This window comes from Apodemus sylvaticus, chromosome 2, assembly GCF_947179515.1.
Source record: "Apodemus sylvaticus chromosome 2, mApoSyl1.1, whole genome shotgun sequence".
Taxonomy (NCBI): Eukaryota; Metazoa; Chordata; class Mammalia; order Rodentia; family Muridae; genus Apodemus; species Apodemus sylvaticus.
Window position 1 is genome coordinate 6076266 of NC_067473.1, and position 8416 is coordinate 6084681.

An 8416-nucleotide genomic window follows, 5' to 3' on the forward strand; every position below is an offset into this window, starting at 1 on the left:
GGGAAAGGAAATAATCAGACTTTTCGGGGTCTATTGGATGCTGGTTCTGAATTGACACTGATCCCAGGAGATCCCAAGAAACATCATGGCGCTCCAGTTAATGTAGGGGCCTTATGATGTGATTATTGGAGTTTTGACTGCTGTCTGACTCACAGTAGGTCCAGTAGGTCCCCAAACACATCCTGTGGTCATTTTCCCAGTTCCAGAATGTATAATTCGGGTTGGTATACTTAGAAATTTGCAGAATTCTCACATTGGTTCTCTGACCTGTGGAGTGAGGGCTATTATGGTTAGAAAGGCTAAATGGAAGCCTTTAGAGTTGCATCTGCCAAAGAAAATAGTGAATCAATGACAGTATCGTACTCCTGGTGAACTGCAGAAATTACTGCTACATCAAGGACTTGAAAGATGCAGGGGTGGTGGTTCTCTCCACTTCTCCCTTTAACTCTCCTCTCTGGCCAGTGCAGAAGACAGATGGATCATGGAGAACGACAGTTGACTATCAAAATCTAAATTAGGTAGTAACTCCAGTTGCAGCTGTTGTGCCAGATGTACTTTCATTATTTAAACAAATTAACACATCCCCTGGTTCCTAGTATACAGTTATTGATCTAGTTAATGCCTTCTTCTCAGTACCTGTCCATAAGGACCACCAGAAGCAATTTGCTTTCAGTTGGCAAGGCCAGCAGTATACCTTTACAGTTTTGTCTCAAGGTTATATTAACTCTCCTGCACTGTGTCATAACTTAGTTAGAAGGGATCCTGGTCATCTTTTCTTCCACAAAATATCATATTGTTCCACTATATTGGTGACATTAATATAGTGCCCCCCATCAAGAAAGAAGCACAATCTTTTGGTGTCTCTTTGGATTCTTGAGACAGCACATTTCTCACGTGGGTGTGTTACTCAGGGCTATTTACAAGGTGACTCAGAAAGCTGCTAGCTTTGTTTGGTGCCTGAAACAGGAGAAGGCTCTTCAACAGGTCCAGGCTGCTGTGCAGGCTGCCCTACCCCATGAACCATATGACTCAGCAGAACCGATGGTGCTTGAGGTGTCAGTGGCACACAGATGCTGTTTGGAGCCTCTGGCAGGCCCCTGTAGGTGAATCGCACAAAGGACCTTTGGGATTTTGGAGCAAATCTCTACAATCAGCTGTAGACAACTATTCTCCCTCTGTACAACATCTCTTGGCCTGCTATTGGGCCTTAGTGGAAACTGAACATATGACTATAGGACACTAAGTTACCATAAAACCTGAAGTGCCTTTCATGAGCTGGGTGTTATCAGACCATACAAGTCATAAAGTAGGACGTGTACAGCAACATTCTACTATCGAATGGAAGTGGTATATATGTGATCAGGCCCCAAGCAGGTCCTGAAGGCACAAGCAAGTTTTATGAAGAAGTTGCTCAAATGCCTATGGTCTCTATTCCTGTTACAATGCCATCTTCTACCAAACATGCACCTATAGCCTCATGGGGTGTTCCCTATGATTGGCTCACTGAAGAAGAGAAGACTGGTTTACTGACAGCTCTGCACGTTATGCAGAAACCATCCAGAAATAGACAGCTGCAGCATTACAACCCCTTTCTGAGACAACCCTGAAAGATACAGGTGAAGAAAAATCTCCATAGTGGGCAGAACTTTGGGCAATGCACATGGTATTACAGTTTGTTTGAAAGAAGAAATGTCCAGATGCATGATTGTTCACTGACTCATGGTCTGTAGCCAATGGATTGGTTGGATGTTTAGGGACTTAGAAAGATCATGATTGGAAAAAGTGGTGAGAAAGATATCTGGGGAAGAAGTATGTAGATAGATCTCTCCAAATAGGAAAGGATGCAAAGATATTTGTGCCCCGTGTGTACTGACAGGTTTGTGTGTGTGTGTGTGTGTGTGTGTGTGTGTGTGTGTGTGTGTCAATTTGACACAGGCTGGAGTTATCACAGAGAAAGGAGCTTCAGTTGTGGAAGGGCCTCTGTGAGATCCAGCTGTGGGAATTTTCTCAATTAGGGATCAAGGGTAGGAGGGACCCTTGAGGGTGGTACCACCTTTGGGCTGGTGCTCTTGGGTTCTATAAGAGAACAGGCTGAGCAAGCCAGGGGAAGCAAGCCAGTAAGTAACATCCCTCCATGGCCTCTCCCTCAGTTCCTGCTTCCTGGCCTGCTTGAGTTCTAGTCCTGACTTCCTTTAGTGATGAACTGCAATGTGGAAATGTAAGCTGAATAAAACCTTTCCTCCCCAACTTGCTTCTTGGTCATGATGTTTGTGCAGGATTAGAAACCTTAAGATACCACGTAGATGCTCACCAAAAGGTGACTTCAGCTGAGGAAGAGTTCAATAATCAAGTGGATAAGATAACCCGACCTGTGGACAGTCAGCCTCTTTCCCCAGCCATCCCTGTCACTGCCCAGTGGGCACATTAACAAAGTGGCCATGGCAGCGGAGATGCAGTCTATGCTTAAGCCCAGCAACACAGACTTCCACTTACCGAGACTAACCTGGCTACAGCTGCTGCTGAATGCCAGATCTGCCAACAACAAAGACCAACACTGAGCCCCAGATATGGCACCATTCCTTGAGGTGACCAGCCAGCAACCTGGTGGTGGGTTGACTGCATTGGACCACATTCTCCATCCATGGAAAGGAAAACGTTTTGTTCTTACTGGAGTAGATACTTATTCTGGTTATGGATTTGCCTTTCCTGCATGCAATGCTTCGACCAAAACCAACATCCATGGACTTACAGAAAGATTTATCCATTGTCATGGCATTCCATGCAGTATTGCTTCTGACCAAGGAACTCATTTCACAGCCAAAGAAGTAGGACAGTGAGCCCACGATCATGGAATCCACTAGTCTTACCATGTTCCCCATCATCCTGAAGCAGCTAGTCTGATAGAAAGATGGAATGGCCTTTTGAAAACACAGTTACAGTGCCAACTAGGTGGCAGCAGCATGGAGGGCAGGGCAGAGTTCCTCAGAAGGCAGTATATACTTCTAATGAGTGCCCGATATATGGTACAGTTTCTCCCATAGCCAGGATCCATGGGTCCAGGAATCAAGGGGAAGAAAGGGAATAGTTCCACTCACTCTCACTCCTAGTGATCCTCTAGGAAAAAACTTTGCTTCCTGTCCCCACAACCCTAGGTTTTGGTGGCCTAGAAGTTTTGGTTCCACAGTGGGTAGTGCTCCTACCCAGGATCCACAACAAACATTCCATTGTACTGAAAACTCAAGACTTCCCTCTGGTCATTTTGGGCTTTTACTGCCCTTAAACCAACATGTTAAGAAAGGGATAACAGTGTTAGGAGGGGTGATAGATCCAGATTACCATGGGGAAATTAGATTGCCTCTCCACAATGGAGGTAAGCAGAATTATATAAAGTCTGGAGATCCCTTAGAGCATCTCTTAGTGCTACCATGTCCTGTGATTAAAGTCAATGGGAAACTACAACAGCTCAACACACGCAGGATCACAAAGGACACAGACCCATCAGGAATGAAGGTATGGGTCACTCCTCCAGGAAAAGAGCCAAGACCTGTTGAGTTGCTTGCAGAGGTTGAAGGAAATTCAGAATGGGTAGAAGAGGAAGGTAGTTATAAATACCATCTAAGGCCCTGTACCAGTTGCTCAATCTAGTTTTATAAAGTAATATAAAAGCTTCTGTTTTATTTTGTTCAGAACACCTTTGTATACCTATTTGTGCTTTCTTCCAGTTCCTTAACATTGATTGGCATTTATGTTGAGATGCTAAAAAAAACAAAAACAAAAACAAAACAACAAAAAAAACTTCTTTGTCTTCTTGTACATGTAAAATTGCAGGACTGTATCCCCCCAAAATTTTCCCAATAAAATAAATTTCCAATATTTTCCAACATCCTAAAAGAATAGTAAGCTGTACAATATTCAAATAAGCAGAGTTAAACAAAATAAAATGGTAATGTAATTGACTAGTTGTAATCAACAGTCCTCGTTAAAAAACAGAAAATCCAGTGTGGGAGGTGAAATCCATAGTGCACATAACTACACAGAATTAACATTCAGAAAATACAAGTATTTTGTAAGTCAAGAAGAAAGATCTAGATAACTCATAAATTAGCAAAATCATGGTAGCCACAGAAGAGGAAACCAAGTAAGGTACAAAATCTGGCTGAAATCAGAGGAATGCAAAGTAAAACAGTAAGGCAGGTCACTTGTCTCAGGCTGCAAAAACGGCAAAGCCCATCACATTAGGGCTCAGCTACAGAGCTATCCATCTGCAGTAGGATAGAAATTGATGTGACTACTTCACTCTTACTGTGTTGCAGGTCTTCTGTGATTTTTAAATCTAATAGTGGGGAGCAGGAGAGATGTCCCAGTGATAAGAGCATGTCTTAGAGTTTCTACTGCTGTGGTGAAACACAATGATGAAAGCAACTTGAGGAGGAAAGGGTTCATTCAGCTTATATTTCCATAGCACTGTTCATCATTAAAGGAAGTCAGGACAGGAATTCAGAGAAGGATCCTGGAGACAGGAGCTGATGTAGAGGCAGTGGAGAAATGCTGCTTACTGGCTTGCTCCCCATGGCTTCCTCAGCCTGTTTTCTTATAGAACCCAGGACCACTGGCCTAGGGATCCCAGTACCACAATGGGCTGGGCCCTCCTACATCAATCTCTAATTAAGCTCTGTAAGCTTGCCTACAGCCCAATCTTATGGAGGCATTTTCTGTACGTTCTCTCCTCTCAGATGACTTCCATTTGTATCAAGCTGACATAAAACTATCCAGTATAGAGCATTTGTTCTTGCATAGGACCGAGGTTCAGTTCCCAGCACCTACAATCGTGGCATACAACCATCTTCAAGGGCTGTCCCAGAGGATCTAATACCTTTTTCTGTCCTCTTTGGGAGCAACACATGCACCATGCACATGGTACACATATATGCATACAGGCAAAACTTCATACACATAAAATAATAAATATTAAGAATGGTAATATGTGGCAAAATGTAGATGATAAGTTTTTGTAAATTCCTGTATAAACAGGATCGAGAACTACACGATTGGGCCAAGTTGCTGAGTTTGTTGCTGTGTTTAAGAATGTGGCTCTTCAAAATTATCCTGCCTCTCAAAATCAATAGGTCACACAATCAGTCTTCAGAGACTCTCAAAGACTGTATTGTCATAAACAATTGCAAAGACATTTGGCTGGGTATGGTAGCACATGCCTTTAAACCCAGCATCAGGGAGGCAGAGGCAGGCAGAACTTGAGAACAGAGTCAGAAAATAGTTTGAGGCCAGCCTGGTCTACACAGGGAGTTTCAGGCTAGTCAAAGCTACAGAGTAAGACCCTGTCTCAAGAAAAAAGAAGGGCGTTATTTTTTAAGTTTGATTGGTTATCTTCTTTGGGTTTGATGAAAGAAGGTTACTTTCTTGCTTTTTCCAGGGAGAAGTTTCCCTCCTTGTATTGGTGTTTTTCTCCTATTATCCTTTGTAGGGCTGGGTTTGTGGATAGATATTGGGTAAACTTGGTTTTCTCATGGAATATCTGAGTTTCTCCATCTATGGTGATTGAGAGTTTTGCTGGGTATAGTAGTCTTGGCTGACATTCGTGTTCTCTTAGAGTCTGCATGAGATCTGCCCAGGATCTTCTAGCTTTCATAGTCTCAGGTGAGAAGTCTGGTGTGATTCTGATAGGTCTTCCTTTATATGTTACTTGGCCTTTTTCTCTTACTGCCTTTAATATTCTTTCTTTGTTTAGTGCATTTGGGATTTTGATTATTATGTGACCGGAGGTAGTTCTGTTCTGGTCCAGTCTGTTTGGAGTTCTGTAGGCTTCTTGTATATTCATGGGCATCTCTCTCTTTAGGTTATGGAAGAGTTCTTCCATAATTTTATTGAAGATATTTGCTGGCCTTTAAGTTGTAAATCTTCACTCTCATCTATGCCTATAATCCTTAGGTTTGGTCTTCTCATTGTGTCCTGGATTTCCTGGACATTTTGGGTTACAAGCATTTTGCTTTTTGCATTTTCTTTAACTGTTGAGTCCATGGTTTCTATGGTATCTTCAGCACCTGAGATTCAGATTTCAGAACCCTGTCTTGAAAGAAGCAAAAAAAAAAAAAAAAAAAAAAAAAAAAAAAAAAAAAATGAAAGAAAGAAAGAAAGAAAGAAAGAAAGAAAAGAAAAAAGAAAAGGTAAGAAAAGAAAAGAAAAACAGAAAAAGAAAAGAAACTGGGAAAGACCCTTGAATGCAGGGGCACAGGGGAAAAGTTCCTGAACAGAACACCAATAGCTTATGCCACTCTAAGATCAAGAATCGATTGACAAATGGAACCTTACAAAATTACAAAGTTTCTGTATGGCAAAGGACACTGTCAAAAGGACAAAACAGCAACCAACAAATTGGGAAAAGATCTTTACCTACCCTACATCTGACTAATCTGGCTAATATCCAAGATATACAAAGAACTCAAGAAGTTAGACTCCAGAGAGCCCAATAACCCTATTAAGAAATGGAGTATAGAGCTAAACAAAGAATTTTCACCTGAGTAATATCGAATGGCTGAGAAGCACCTAAAGAAATGTTCAACATCCTTAGTCTTCAAGGAAAGGCAAATCAAAACAACCCTGAGATTTCACCTCACACCAGTCAGAATGGCTAAAATCAAAAACTCAGGAGAAAATAGGTGCTGGCGAGGATGTGGAAAAAGAGGAACCCTCCTCCACTGCTGGTGGCCTTGCAAGCTGCTACAACCACTCTGGAAATCAGTGTTGCGGTTCCTCAGAAAATTGGCCATGATACTATCGGAGGACCCGGCTATACCACTCCTGGGCATATACCCAGAGGATTCCCCAGCATGTAATAAGGAAATTCTTAGGCATGTAGGTGGAATTGATGGATGTCTTCCTGAGTGAGGTGACCCAATCACAAAAGAACACACATGGTATGTGTTAGTACCGAGACCTGTGATGTCATATAGGCGACAATTAGCACAGTGAGACTATAGGCCTGTTGCCAAAGCAACAGCCACCATATACCCAGAATTCAACGGACCTACCTTTACCTGTAATCACCTGTATATAATTGGGTAGTGTTTCTCCTCTCTCTCTTTCTTTTCCTTCCTTTTTCCCTCCCGTTGCACCTTTTCCCCATCTTAAATAAAGCCCCACGTTGAACTGATTGGCCTGGTGTGACCCCTCATTGTGGCTTGCATCTCTGCCACATCCCCGTGGCCCACTGGCCCACGCGGCTGGCAAACATGTGACCTGCATGCTGTGCAGGCAGATGAACTGCGTGGAAAAACCAGCAGTATGCACTCACTGGTAAGCGGATATTAGCCCAGAAGCTTGGAATACCCAAGAAACAATTCACTTATCAAATGATGCCCAAGAAGGAAGGAAGGAGAGGCCCTTGGTCCTGGAAAGGCTCAATGCAGCAGTGTAGGGGAATACCAGGACAGGGAAATGGGAAGGGGTTGATTGGGGAACAGGGGGAGGGAAGAGGACTTAGGGGCCATGGATGAACTGGGTTACCTAAAAGAGGGTCTGGAAAGGAAAAAGTACAGGGTGCAAGAGAAGGATAAAGCCAAGACAAAGGTTCTGATTAAGGTTCACAGTTTAATATTCAGCCCTGTGTTTATATAGGGAAAGCCCACAGACCCATCCTTTGTTTCAGCTGGTTTGTGTTGCAAAGCAAGCTCAGCAGGCAGTCTAGTCTTCTAAGTTCCTGTAGGAACTTGCAGATGCAGCAAGGCCAGGCCACTCCTCCTAGGTCTTTAAACCCATGGAGGCAAGCACTCAAGGATTGTTTAGCTTGGGAGAAGGGCACATACCTAGGTAGGAAGATTGTCAGGAAGTCAGGGCCAGTCCTGCCTGCAGAGTGAGATCCTCTCTCAAAACAGCACACACACACCCCGCCCCAAGTGGAAATTGAGCCCTGTGTTGTGGTACATGCCAGTAATCCCATCCTACAGGAAGCTGAGGCAGGAGGATTGCCAGTTTTGAGGCCAACCTGAGTTGCATAGTGAGACCCAATCTCAATGAGCTGAGTGGGTGAGGAGAGACCTCAGTGGTAGAGCACTCAGTTTATGCATGATCCTGTATGCATACAGACAAACAGACAATGAAATTGTTTCCCCATTGCCTTATACCTGTAAACCATATTATTTTACAATTTAGATTCTAATATTTTAATCATCAATTAGTGTACCTATTTATAGAGTACAACATAAAATTTCAAAGTATGTATGTTGGTACCAGGACCTCCGAAACCTGTGATATCACATAGGCGATAGTGGGATCTAAACACCTGTTGCCAAGGCAACAGCCACCACATTCCCAGAATCCATTGGGCTCACCTTTACCTGCAACCACATAACCATCCGTGTATATATAAGAGAAGCACCCTCCACACCCCGTCCCACCCCCA